Source organism: Bufo bufo, chromosome 6, assembly GCF_905171765.1.
Source record: "Bufo bufo chromosome 6, aBufBuf1.1, whole genome shotgun sequence".
Lineage (NCBI taxonomy): Eukaryota > Metazoa > Chordata > Amphibia > Anura > Bufonidae > Bufo > Bufo bufo.
The window spans coordinates 319,280,049-319,294,562 of NC_053394.1; the positions used below are offsets into that span (position 1 = coordinate 319,280,049).

The 14,514-nt window shown below is 49.2% G+C and overlaps 1 protein-coding gene across 2 annotated transcripts in view; it reads right to left on the reverse strand.

The window, feature by feature from the left end:
- LOC121003095 overlaps positions 1–14,514 on the reverse strand; it is a 46,473-nt gene that overhangs the window by 24,170 nt on the left and 7,789 nt on the right. The gene's annotated exons all lie outside the window — the stretch shown is intronic.

Consider the following 14,514-nt stretch of genomic DNA (forward strand, 5'->3'; position numbering starts at 1 on the left):
TGTGAATACAAACATTAAAGGGCATCTCTCAGCAGATTTGTACCTACAAAACAGGCATCAGTGTTGGTCCCATGTTTATATGTGCCCACATTAGGGCTGCAGCGATCGATTATTTTAATAATCAAGTATTCTATCAATTAATCCAACGATTAATCGAGTACTCTAACAAGAAAAAAAAGAAATAAAAGAACGTTTTCCTTTATAAAAACTCATCACCCCCTTGTCCCATCATCAGAACCCCCTGCAATCAGTCCTCAGCGCCATCAGCCCCCTCCATGCCATCATCTCTCTCCCAGTGCCACCAGCTTCTCCCAGTGCCTTCAGCTTCCCCCATGCCATCAGTCCTCTGTGCCATCACCCCCCATGTCATCAGTCCTCTGTGCCGACAGTCCTCCATGCCCTCCGCTTCTAGCCATCAGTCCCCAGCGCCAGTATTACCATTCCTGTGGGGGCGCCACTCCTCAGCTCCTTAGTCTCTTCTTCTCCAGCGCTGCACTGTTGTCCTGACGTCACACAGCGTCAGGTCATAGTGCACGTGTCAGGATCCAGTGCAGCGCAGTGCGGGCCGGCAGGGGACCACAGAGCGTGAGTAATAGCAAGCGCTTCACTCATTTCACTCATGCTCGGTGGGCACATGACACAAACACATCCTCAATGCAAAAAATTTGCATCAAGGATTTTTTGTGTTGAGTTACTTGATTTAATCGAGCTATCGTTGCAGCCCTAGCCCAAATGATGTTTTAATAAATTCAAATGAGCCTCTAGGAGCAACGGGGGCGTGGCCGTTACTCTTAGAGGCTCAGCTCTCTCTGAAACTGCTGCACCCTCTGCAGTATGATTGACTTTAGGAGAAGTCAGGGCAAGGTGTGATGACGTTTTCACTGCCTGGCCCTGTCAATAAAGTGGAGAGGGCATGGCAGTTGTAGAGAGAGCTGAGCCTCTAGGAGTAATGGCAACACCCCCATTGTGCCCAGGCAACTGTGCCAAGGGAACACTCTTTTATGCAGTTATCAGGTAAATAGGGCCTGATGCATGCATTTGTCCTAGGCACTGTGAGCTTTTCCGATACATCCCCCTAAACATTGAGCTATAGCACTATGGGGGGGCGTTTATTAAGATCAACGTATTATATGCCAACCTTACCCCATCCCCCTCTGAAGTCAGCTGCAGCAATATTATTAAAAAGGTGCCCGCCTCCTGTCTATGCAGGTTTGTGTGCCAAAACGGAAATGTACACCAGCAAGGGAACTAGTGTAGCTTTCAGGGGCATACTGGGAACTTAAAGGGAACCTGTCACTGGGATTTTGTGTATAGAGCTGAGGACATGGGTTGCTAGATGGCCGCTAGCACATCCGCAATATCCAGTCCCCATAGCTCTGTGTGCTTTTATTGTGTAAAAAAAAAATTATTTTATATATATGTAAATGAGGCAAGTAGAAGCCCAAGAAGCGGTTACTAACAATTCCGGAGCCCAGCCACGCCCACTGTGAAGGAGCCCAGCACCGCCCCGCATACTTCAAATCTACTCCTTGCTCCCCGACGTCACAAAGCTAGAGCGCCGTAATCTCGCAATGCGCGAGCTGTCACCCAAAATCCAGATGACAGGTTCCCTTTAAAATGGCCCTGGAATAAAACCTAATGTTGTAGGGGAGTCCAAATTGACAGAAGGCAGGGCCAGTGCACAGTGCGGTACAAAATAATGCCCAGCAGCAGAAAAATACCTCCCTAGAAGCTGCCCCTCTGTGGTGGCCAGCACCAGCTGCCATGTTCTGTCCTCCTCAGGATGGCAATACCGATGTATTCAGGACTCAGGAGGGCACCTGCAGGGCCGTCTTTACCAAGGGGCAAAAGGGGCAGCTGCCCCGGGCCAAGTTGCTCCTGGGGGGCCCAAGGCAGCTGCCTCTTGAGCCCTGCTAGCTACTGTCCCGGGTGTCAAGCTGTCAGCTACACAGGCATCGTACTGTGTTAAAGTTGTGATCAAGGACCTTAATGACATCATCACCATGTGACCAGTAACCTAGCAATTACTGGTCACATGGCTATGAGGTCATCACAAGTCCTAGCAGGAATTAACTGTGGAGCTTTTTTGTGTGAAGATTACATCAGAAAAAGGTGACAGGGGCTGTTATGTTAATATACTGTAAACTACTGTATAGTGGGGTGCTGTATACTGTGTGGGGGCCTGTATACTGTGGGGGGCTGTATATTGTGTGGGACTGTATACTGTGTGGTGGGCTGTATACTGTGTGGTGGGCTGTATACTGTGGGGGGCTGTATACTGTGGGGGGCTGTATACTGTGGGGGGCTGTATACTGTGGGGGGCTGTATACTGTGGGGGGCTGTATACTGTGTGGGACTGTATACTGTGTGCTGGGCTGTATACTATGGGGGGCCTGTATACTGTGGTGGGCTGTATACTGTGTGCTGGGCTGTATACTGTGGGGGGCTGTATACTGTGGGGGGCTGTATACTGTGGGGGGCTGTATACTGTGGGGGGCTGCATACTGTGTGGGGGCCTGTATACTGTGTGGGGGCCTGTATACTGTGTGGTGGGCTGTATACTGCGTGGTGGGCTGTATACTGCGTGGGGGGCTGTATACTGCGTGGGGGGCTGTATACTGTGTGGGGGGGCTGTATACTGTGTGGGGGCCTGTATACTGTGTGGGGACTGTATACTGTGTGGGGGGGATGTATACTGTGTGGGGGGCTGTATACTGTGTGGGGGGGCTGAATACTGTGTGGTGGGCTGTATACTGTGTGGGGGCTGTATACTGTGTGGGGGCTGTATACTGTGTGGGGGCTGTATACTGTGTGGGGGCTGTATACTGTGTGGGGGCTGTATACTGTGTGGGGGCTGTATACTGTGTGGGGGCTGTATACTGTGTGGGGGGCTGTATACTGTGTGGGGGGGCTGTATACTGTGTGTGGGGGCTGTATACTGTGTGGGGGCCTGTATACTGTGTGGGGGCCTGTATACTGTGTGGGGGGCTGTATACTGTGTGGGGGGCTGTATACTGTGTGGGGGGCTGTATACTGTGTGGGGGCCTGTATACTGTGTGGGGGCCTGTATACTGTGGGTGCGGTATAGTGTGGAGTGCTATACTGCTGTACTGTATAGTGTGGGGGGCTGTATCGTGTATATTTTGGGGTGCTGTATACAGTGAGGTGTTGTATACTGTGGGCTGCTATACTGCTCTACTGTACAGGGAGTGCAGAATTATTAGGCAAGTTGTATTTTTGAGGATTAATTTTATTATTGAACAACAACCATGTTCTCAATGAACCCAAAAAACTCATTAATATCAAAGCTGAATATTTTTGGAAGTAGTTTTTAGTTTGTTTTTAGTTTTAGCTATTTTAGGGGGATATCTGTGTGTGCAGGTGACTATTACTGTGCATAATTATTAGGCAACTTAACAAAAAACAAATATATACCCATTTCAATTATTTATTTTTACCAGTGAAACCAATATAACATCTCAACATTCACAAATATACATTTCTGACATTCAAAAACAAAACAAAAACAAATCAGTGACCAATATAGCCACCTTTCTTTGCAAGGACACTCAAAAGCCTGCCATCCATGGATTCTGTCAGTGTTTTGATCTGTTCACCATCAACATTGCGTGCAGCAGCAACCACAGCCTCCCAGACACTGTTCAGAGAGGTGTACTGTTTTCCCTCCTTGTAAATCTCACATTTGATGATGGACCACAGGTTCTCAATGGGGTTCAGATCAGGTGAACAAGGAGGCCATGTCATTAGATTTTCTTCTTTTATACCCTTTCTTGCCAGCCACGCTGTGGAGTACTTGGATGCGTGTGATGGAGCATTGTCCTGCATGAAAATCATGTTTTTCTTGAAGGATGCAGACTTCTTCCTGTACCACTGCTTGAAGAAGGTGTCTTCCAGAAACTGGCAGTAGGACTGGGAGTTGAGCTTGACTCCATCCTCAACCCGAAAAGGCCCCACAAGCTCATCTTTGATGATACCAGCCCAAACCAGTACTCCACCTCCACCTTGCTGGCGTCTGAGTCGGACTGGAGCTCTCTGCCCTTTACCAATCCAGCCACGGGCCCATCCATCTGGCCCATCAAGACTCACTCTCATTTCATCAGTCCATAAAACCTTAGAAAAATCAGTCTTGAGATATTTCTTGGCCCAGTCTTGACGTTTCAGCTTGTGTGTCTTGTTCAGTGGTGGTCGTCTTTCAGCCTTTCTTACCTTGGCCATGTCTCTGAGTATTGCACACCTTGTGCTTTTGGGCACTCCAGTGATGTTGCAGCTCTGAAATATGGCCAAACTGGTGGCAAGTGGCATCTTGGCAGCTGCACGCTTGACTTTTTTCCACACGCTTCTTGCGACCCTGTTGACTATTTTGAATGAAACGCTTGATTGTTCGATGATCACGCTTCAGAAGCTTTGCAATTTTAAGAGTGCTGCATCCCTCTGCAAGATATCTCACTATTTTTGACTTTTCTGAGCCTGTCAAGTCCTTCTTTTGACCCATTTTGCCAAAGGAAAGGAAGTTGCCTAATAATTATGCACACCTAATATAGGGTGTTGATGTCATTAGACCACACCCCTTCTCATTACAGAGATGCACATCACCTAATATGCTTAATTGGTAGTAGGCTTTCGAGCCTATACAGCTTGGAGTAAGACAACATGCATAAAGAGGATGATGTGGTCAAAATACTCATTTGCCTAATAATTCTGCACGCAGTGTATACTGTGAGGTGTTGTATACTGTGGGGTGCTGTATACTGTGGGCTGCTATACTGCTCTACTATATACTGTGGGGTACTGTATAGTGTGGGGTGCTATACTGCATACTGTGGGTTGCTCTATACTATAGGGTGCTATACTGCATACTGTGTGGTGCTGTATTCTATAGGGTTCTATACTGCATACTGTGGGTTGCTGTATACTATAGGGTGCTATACTGCATACTGTGGGGTGCTGGGGTGCACTGTAACACTAGGGTGAGCCGAGCCCTGGTCTCCTTCCTGCAGAGCAGTGCCTACTTCCAGCCTGAGCCCAGCTGCCCAGAGCACTGATCCTGAGCCGCTGGAGTCTTCAGAACTGGAAGTATTTACAGTCATTCACTGGACTCTACCAGATGTGTGGATTTGTGGTGGAGGGCGTGATTGCCTGCTAAGGTGTGGGAATGCAGGATCCAGGGGGCCCAAGTAAATTTTTGCCCAATCAATATTAAAGACGGCCCTGGGCACCTGTGGTCAGTATATAACTACCCCATGCCCCCAGCATTAACTGACTCTGGGAGTGACAGATCATTACTTATTATGGCTGAAAACTTTGCGCATCCATAGTGTGTGCCGAATTATGTGACTCTTTGATGCCAGTTTTGTGGCATACAGGGGATGATAAATGACACCACCCCCCCAGCCAAACGGTCACTATAACAGTCATAATGCTCCCATGGTAAAAGAAGAGGCAGGAGGCCGACATCTTAATGTGGACCTTGTAGCTGGCATAAGACTCCCATAAAAGTGTCAGTCACCCACCCCTTGTATTACCCGGGGTGGGCAGAAGACGCGCCACTGTCACAATGACATCACAGGTGCATACTGGCATATACACAGACTATAGGGGGAGATTTATAAAAACTGATGTAAAGGGAAAATGACGTAGTCGCTCATAGCAACCAATCAGATTCCACATTTCATTTTCCAGAGCTATGTTGGAAAATGAGAGGATCAATCCGATTGGTTGATAGGGGCAAACATCGGTTTTGATAAAATCTCCCCAACTTTGCAAAGGCTTCAACACTAATAATCCAGAAGATCCTTCAGTCTCAGAGTCTCCAGGACAGGAGGCAACACTGCGAATTGATCAGGGTCTGGACTCTGGACCCCCCTTGATCCTAAAAGTGAGCATGCACACTTCCAGTCCCCGTAAATGTTTTCAGTGGAAAATAAACACTCGTTTCTCTCTCCAGGAATCACATGCTCTTGGATCAGTGTAAAGGTTTTTGTCTATTGGTTTATGGATGTGATTGTGCAATATAAGACGTGATTCATTAGTGTCCTGTGTGTAATAGCCTCATGCGCGGTATGGCGGCGCCCCTCACTGGTGGAGAATACGCCCTGTGCAGCACAAGGGAAGCAGGAGTTTTGCACCCGGCCTGCGCTGCTCTCCATGTGACTGCAGGCAACCGTTCCAAATATCAGGATCCTCATCACAGCCAAACCTGCCGATAAAACACAGAATACAGCTCCCCCTGGTGGAACACAGGCAGTATTACAGTGCTTGAGGTTTTACAATTGGCATATTTTTATATTTCATATTTACATCCATGCAAACTCATTGGAAATATCTATCATCAGAGCAGGGGGAAATCTTCACGTTTAGGGCTAACCCTTCAATATGCTCTATTAGGATATGATGAGCCCCCTCCCCCACTGAATCCCCTGCAATACTGTTTTAGGAAAGGCGATTTGTCTATGGGACCGGCACAGTATGTAAAAGGAGTATGGCTGCCAGAGCCTGTATGTTATCTGTAACCATAGGGACACACAGGTCTGCATAGAAGCTGCACACACAAAATGCTAGAACATCCACTGCAATGGCCAGGATCAAAGGCGACTCCATTCCTGGCTGTTTGACCCCTTAGATGCTGGGTGCTCTTCACATAACCAGTACTTGCAATTGTCCATGACCTCGGTAGTTATTGTATATAGTTTATGGCATCTACTATAAAATGTCTGTCACAGGTATTGATGTGCATGTAGTCAGTATGAACCGGATAAACCAGCAATGGGCCGCAGTGATAATCACCGATGTCTTATACAGCGTTATGGCGCTTTTCACCAGTACAGTATGTCCTTCTAGGGGTTACATCCACTTTCCCGCTGTTAACAGCATTGGTCAGGTCAGATGCCAGCAGGTTGCTCGTTGAAATGTCTGGAGTTAGTGCACTGTAGTCGATATGGTAGATGCTCTGATGTGTGTAGGTATAAATACCACTCTCACATGGAGGATACTACAAGCGATATGCAAACGCGTTTAAGAACCTCCTTAGGTTCCCTCGTCAGTGGCGAGTGTACATAAGTATCTGGACTCTAAACTAGGGCTGCAGTAAACGATTATTTTAGTAATCGAGTATTCTACCTATTATTTTTTACGATTATTCAAGTAATCTAATAAGAAAAAATGAATTAATAGACTGTTTTCCTTTATAAAAACTCATCAGACCCCCTGCCATCAGTCCCCAACACCCTTCGTTCTCCCCCTGTGCGATCAGCCCAAGTGCATCAGTTCCCCCAGTGGCATCAGCTCTCCCCCACTCCAGTGCCATCAGCTCTCCCCCACCCCAGTGCCATCAGCTCTCCCCCACCCCAGTGCCATCAGCTCTCCCCCACCCCAGTGCCATCAGCTCTCCCCCACCCCAGTGCCATCAGCTCTCCCCCACCCCAGTGCCATCAGCTCTCCCCCACCACAGTGCCATCAGCTCTCCCCCACCCCAGTGCCTTCAGCTCTCCCCCCACCCAGTGCCTTCAGCTCTCCCCCACCCCAGTGCCATCAGCTCTCCCCCATCCCAGTGCCATCATTTCCACTTCCCCAGTGCCTTCAGCTCTCCCCCCACCCAGTGCCTTCAGCTCTCCGCCCACCCAGTGCCTTCAGCTCTCCGCCCACCCAGTGCCTTCAGCTCTCCCCCCACCCAGTGCCTTCAGCTCTCCGCCCCACCCCAATGCCTTCAGCTCTCCCCCACCCCAGTGCCTTCAGCTCTCCCCCACCCCAGTGCCTTCAGCTCTCCGCCCCACCCCAGTGCCTTCAGCTCTCCGCCCCACCCCAATGCCTTCAGCTCTCCCCCCACCCCAATGCCTTCAGCTCTCCCCCCACCCCAATGCCTTCAGCTCTCCCCCCACCCCAATGCCTTCAGCTCTCCCCCCACCCCAATGCCTTCAGCTCTCCCCCCACCCCAATGCCTTCAGCTCTCCCCCACCCCAATGCCTTCAGCTCTCCCCCACTCCAGTGCCATCAGCTCTCCCCCACCCCAGTGCCATCAGCTCTCCCCCACCCCAGTGCCATCAGCTCTCCCCCACCCCAGTGCCATCAGCTCTCCCCCACCCCAGTGCCATCAGCTCTCCCCCATCCCAGTGCCATCATTTCCACTTCCCCAGTGCCTTCAGCTCTCCCCCCACCCAGTGCCTTCAGCTCTCCCCCCACCCAGTGCCTTCAGCTCTCCCCCACCCAGTGCCTTCAGCTCTCCCCCCACCCAGTGCCTTCAGCTCTCCCCCCACCCAGTGCCTTCAGCTCTCCGCCCCACCCCAATGCCTTCAGCTCTCCGCCCCACCCCAATGCCTTCAGCTCTCCCCCCACCCCAATGCCTTCAGCTCTCCCCCCACCCCAATGCCTTCAGCTCTCCCCCCACCCCAATGCCTTCAGCTCTCCCCCACCCCAATGCCTTCAGCTCTCCCCCACCCCAATGCCTTCAGCTCTCCCCCACCCCAATGCCATCATTATAGTCAATGGTGATGGATCGGCAGTCCGGAGGCACACGGTCGCTAGCGGCAGGACAGATCCGGCAGGCTGGTCATCTGACAGAGGCCCGTGCTGGTGGTGTGAAAGTAGCCTAATATTTCCTGGACAGGTTTGTGCAAATTATTAAAATCTAAACATGTATCCCATTAGTTGTTACTAGAGCTGAGCGATTAATCGAATACATTTGAATAATTCGCCCTTTTACAACTGTACAATAATAATTTTTCAAATATCTTTACATCAATTATTTTTTTATTTCCAAGAGTGTTGTATCAGCGCAGCATGTGCGTGTCTTTACAGTCCCTCCCGTCCACGCTATTAATCCTGGAGCAGGCTGTGGAGCCATGAAGAGGTCCGCACATGCTGCACTGATATAGTGCTCCAGATCACAGCGGGAGCCCGCTTTAAGGGCCTCTTGGGGGTAAGAAAGAGAAAGTGCACCAGCGTACCCTTACCAGTGACATCACAGGCCGCGGCTGCTCAGTGGATGACACACACTGATAAAAAACTGATGACCTAGCCTGAGGATACACAGTATAGGAAGACAGCCGTAAATCATCCTGAAGAAGGTGTGGGGATGCCGCCTGCTCCCAAATATCAGCACTCCAGAACATGCACACATCATTGAGCAGACTGCAGCACTCGGATCCGCTGCAGCTACTGAACAGTTCTTTTAAGGAGGACCTGCCACCTCTCCTGACACATCTGTTTTAGTAACTACATGCATTCCCCAGGTAATACCTATTCCGGAGCATCTTTTCATATAACTATATATTGAGCCATTCCTCTATTATTCCTACAAGTAGTTTATGAATGAACTGCAGTCTGGAATAAAGTTTTATCTGGGTGTTACCAGTTGGAGGGGGTGTCCCTGTACAGTCTGACACAATCTAATCAGTGTTGCCAGTGTTAGACTGCAGGAACACACCACCCAAATGGTAACACCCATCTGACTGCTGGCAATTAATTCATAAACTTCTAGTAGGACTAATAGAGGAATGGCACAACACAGGGAATGTCATCCCACTAGGGCAGTAAGGGTGAACCTTTTGGAGACCGAGTGCCCAAACTGCAACCCAAAACCCACTTATTTATCGCACAGTGCCAACATGGCAATTTAACCTGAATCCTACAGTCCAATATAGTATATTTTCCATGTACTTTATCATTTAGCTATAATAGCTGCCTACATTCAATGAGCTGCCAGTGCTGTTCATAGTGCCCTGCGCTGATGAATGGCAGGAAAAGTCTAAGGCCTCTTGCACACGACTGTATGTATTTTGCGGTCCGCAAAAAACGGATCCACAAAAAATACTGATGACATCCGTGTGCATTCCGTATTTTGCAGAACGGAACAGCTGGCCCCTAATAGAACAGTACTATCCTTGTCCGTAATGCGGACAATAATAGGACATGTTCTATTTTTTTTGCAGAACGGAAATACGGAAACGGAATGCATACGTACCTTCCATTTTTTTTGCGGACCCATTGAAATAAATGGTTCCGTATACGGTCCGCAAAAAAACAAAATGGACACAGAATGAAAATACGTTTGTGTGCAAGAGGCCTAAGGGTCCATTCACACGTCCGTAGTGTATTGCGGATCCGGAATACACCCGGCCGGCACCCCAATAGAACTGCCTATTCTTGTACGCAATTGTGGACAAGAATAGAACATGTTCTATTTTTTTAGGGAGCCGCGGACCGGAAGATCAGGGCCACACTCCGGAAATACGGATGCGGACAGCACACTGTATGCTGTCCACATCTCTTCCGGCCCCATAGAGAATTAATGGGTCCGGATTCGTTCCGCAACATTGCGGAACGGATCCAGACCCATTCTACGGACGTGTGAATGGACCCTAAGGCATATTAGCACACCATAGACTTTTTCCAGGGCGCAGGTGCCCACCGAAAGGTCTACGAGAGCGTGCCATAGGTTTGCCACCACTGCACTAGGGCACGTCACAATGTGATCGTCTGCTGATATAATACTCACTATGCCAAAGCATTGCTGTCTGTCAGTATTAAACTCACAAGCAGATTATTAGGCTTTGCCTTTGACACTGCCTATTAGGCATAACGTCATGGCACACCTATGTTAGATCCACAGCTCCCATGTAAACCATCAACGGCCTGTGAGAGCGGATGGGGTGACAGAAGGAGCCCCCTCCCTCTGTGTAACCACCTAGATGCCAAATTTGCTATTGGCCGTAGCATCTAGGAGGTTGACCAATGTAGCAGCTCTCCAGTAGTGCTGCAGGGGCTTCCCTGTGTTTGCTGCTGTGTAATAGCAACGTGGTCACAAGATATGCAGCACCTTCCTATAGTAAAGGAGTTGTGCCATTATAACAATTTGTCCCCTATCCACGGGATAGGGGGATGTGTCTGGTCGCAGGGGTTCCGATTGCTGAGGTCCATGTTTCCCCGTTTCAGCGGAGTGTCCACCACTCTATTCACAGATGGGAACTTGAACCCCTGTTCTTGTGATCAGCGGTGGTCCCAGTGGCCGGACCCCTACTGATCATACACTTATTGTCTATCCTCTCGATAGGTGATAAGTTCTTGTAATGGGACCACCGCTTTAAGGCAGCCGGCACCCAGAGCGGTGGGGAAGCTGTTAACTTTATTCTGGGAATTGGGATCACATCCCAAATGATCTAGAAGTGATGCCATAGCCTTGCAGTATGCCATCACTTGTTATTGTGGGAAAGCACCGTTGAGTGGTCTGGTACAAGGTGGCATAGCTGGGCAGATTAGCTGTGTATAGTGCTCATTATCCAGGAAATATACCAATTCATGCACTGCAAAGCAGAGGAGACAAGCACGGGCATGTGTGAGGGCCAAGAGCATGCCTCTGCATAGAAAGAATCTGCCAACTAGATGAGGGTGATAATAACCTTATAAGCATGTCCTCACCACCTCCACTGCTGCCTGCCCCCTTATAAACCTCTGAACCATGATAAAGGAACTAACGCAGCGACCCCGTCTCCTCGGCTTCAGTTCCTCCCTAACATATAAACTCTATCACAAGTAGAATGACGACAAGGATTTCAACATACCGATCCTTTGTCATGCTGCGAGATCAGCTGCTGCCAGAAGTGTCTATCGCCCCCTGCTGCGCTGAGCCTGAAAGGACATGTTTATAAGAGGGCGGGGGAAAGCTCAAACTAATACCAACTATTGAAAAAGGCCATCAGGATATTGAAACTGGATATTTTAATCAGGGAGCCACGCAAAATGTTTTTCTTCTTGCCCTGCCCATTTATATAGGACATGCCCCTAACATACACTATTTGAATCCCAGATATTACATAGTAAATAACCCCCTATATCACAACCCTAAATGAATGATCCCCAGACCAATCTCCCCCTAAGTACAGACCCCAGACCAGACTCCCCCCAAATAAAGGCCAAGATCAGACTATCCATAAATACAGATCCAAGGCCAGACTATCCCTAAATACAGACCCCAGACCAGACTACCCCTCAATACAGACCCCAGACCAGACTACCCCTCAATACATACCCCAGACCAGACTACCCCTCAATACATACCCCAGACCAGACCACCCCTCAATACAGACCCCAGACCAGACCACACCTCAATACAGACCCTACACCAGATTACCCCTCAATACAGACCCCAGACCAGACTACCCCTCAATACAGACCCTACACCAGATTACCCCTCAATACAGACCCCAGACCAGACTACCCCTCAATACAGACCCTAGACCAGACTACCCCTCAATACAGACCCTAGACCAGACTACCCCTCAATACAGACCCCAGACCAGATTACCCCTCAATACAGACCCCAGACCAGACTCCCCCTCAATACATACCCAAGACCAGACTCCCCCTCAATACATACCCAAGACCAGACTCCCCCTCAATACATACCCAAGACCAGACTCCCCCTCAATACATACCCAAGACCAGACTCCCCCTCAATACATACCCAAGACCAGACTCCCCCTCAATACATACCCAAGACCAGACTCCCCCTCAATACATACCCAAGACCAGACTCCCCCTCAATACATACCCAAGACCAGACTCCCCCTCAATACATACCCAAGACCAGACTCCCCCTCAATACATACCCAAGACCAGACTCCCCCTCAATACATACCCAAGACCAGACTCCCCCTCAATACATACCCAAGACCAGACTCCCCCTCAATACATACCCAAGACCAGACTCCCCCTCAATACATACCCAAGACCAGACTCCCCCTCAATACATACCCAAGACCAGACTCCCCCTCAATACATACCCAAGACCAGACTCCCCCTCAATACATACCCAAGACCAGACTCCCCCTCAATACATACCCAAGACCAGACTCCCCCTAAATACATACCCAAGACCAGACTCCCCCTAAATACATACCCAAGACCAGACTCCCCCTCAATACATACCCAAGACCAGACTCCCCCTCAATACATACCCAAGACCAGACTCCCCCTCAATACATACCCAAGACCAGACTGTCTCGCAATACATACCCAAGACCAGACTGTCTCGCAATACATACCCAAGACCAGACTCCCCCTCAAAACAGACCCAAGACCAGACTCCCCCTCAAATAAAGACCAAGACCAAGACCAGACTGTCCTTAAATACAGATCTGCAGGCTGCGCAGGCCTACACACCACAGACGCTTCCTGTCAAGGCTGGCTGCAGCAGCCGAGCTCCTTCCCCTCTTCTGTGATAACAATGTGCCACCAGTATACCATTTATCCCACTATAACATGCCATCATTCTCCATCCAGGAAATGTAGGTGTGACAGGCATGCTGCCACTGGGCTTAAGCCCCGCCCTCAGATAACATGCCCTCATACCGTCAGCAGCCCCATTACAGGTGCTCTCCTGACTTGTCTTAGTAAATACTTGCATTCCCCATGAACTATCAATTCTACAGCATACTCTGTGTTGTGTCGTTCCTCTGCTATTCCTCCTGGGAATGTATCGATCTACTGCTCAGAATGCTGTGATAACAGATAAGCATTTTACAAATGTTTCGTTTTTCATGTTTTGCATGTTGGTAGTGAATTAAAATTATTTTCTGGTTTAGGCCCCTTTCCCATGAACGATGGATGGGTTCAGGGTGCGTTCAGGGTGTGTTTAGTGAAACTTGCAGCATTTTGCAATCAAGTTCAGTCAGTTTTGCGTTTTGAGGCATTTTTCACGCATGTAAAAAGAAAACTGAAGGTTTGCAAACAACATTTCTTAGCAACCATCAGTGAAAAACGCATTGCACCCGGACTGCATCCAGGTAACATCCAAAAACGCAGAATATAGAACATGCTGCGATTCTCACATAACGCGGAACTGATGCGTGAAACAAAACCGCTCATGTGCACAGAGCCATTGAAATGGATGGGTCAGGATTCAGTGCGGGTGCAATGCATTCACGTCACACATCGCACCCGCACGGAAAACTCGCTCATGTGAAAGGGGCCTTAAAAAAAAACCATTTTCAAGCACCCTAATAGGGAATTCTGGGAAGGCAGACCTTCAGGACCCTCGTCTATGCTTCAGGTCTCCTTCACACATCAGTAAATCACAGACATGAGATGTCACGCATCCAGTGACCATAATGGGGTTGGCGCATCTCGCACATTGGTGGCATATGGCTAGGATATGGCGCCAATGTCAGATAGGTGTGGGTCCCACCTATCTATAGAAAGGGGTCCCCAAAGTGATGGAAAGCACACTGTGCATGTACTATTCACTTCCATGGGAGTTTGCAAAAGAGCAGATCCATTGCGCGGCCATTTTCAGCACTCCCATAGAAGTGACTAGAGAGTGCTCCAAGCGCTGCCATTCACCTCTATGGGAGTTCCGGAAGTAGCCGTGCCAGTGATCAGCCATTTTCGGCACTCCCATAGAAGTGAATGGATGGTGGCCATGTTCTAGAGATAGGTGTGGACAGGGCTGGTGCAAGGATTTTTGCCACCCTAGGCAAAAGCTAATTTTGCCGCCCCCTTGAC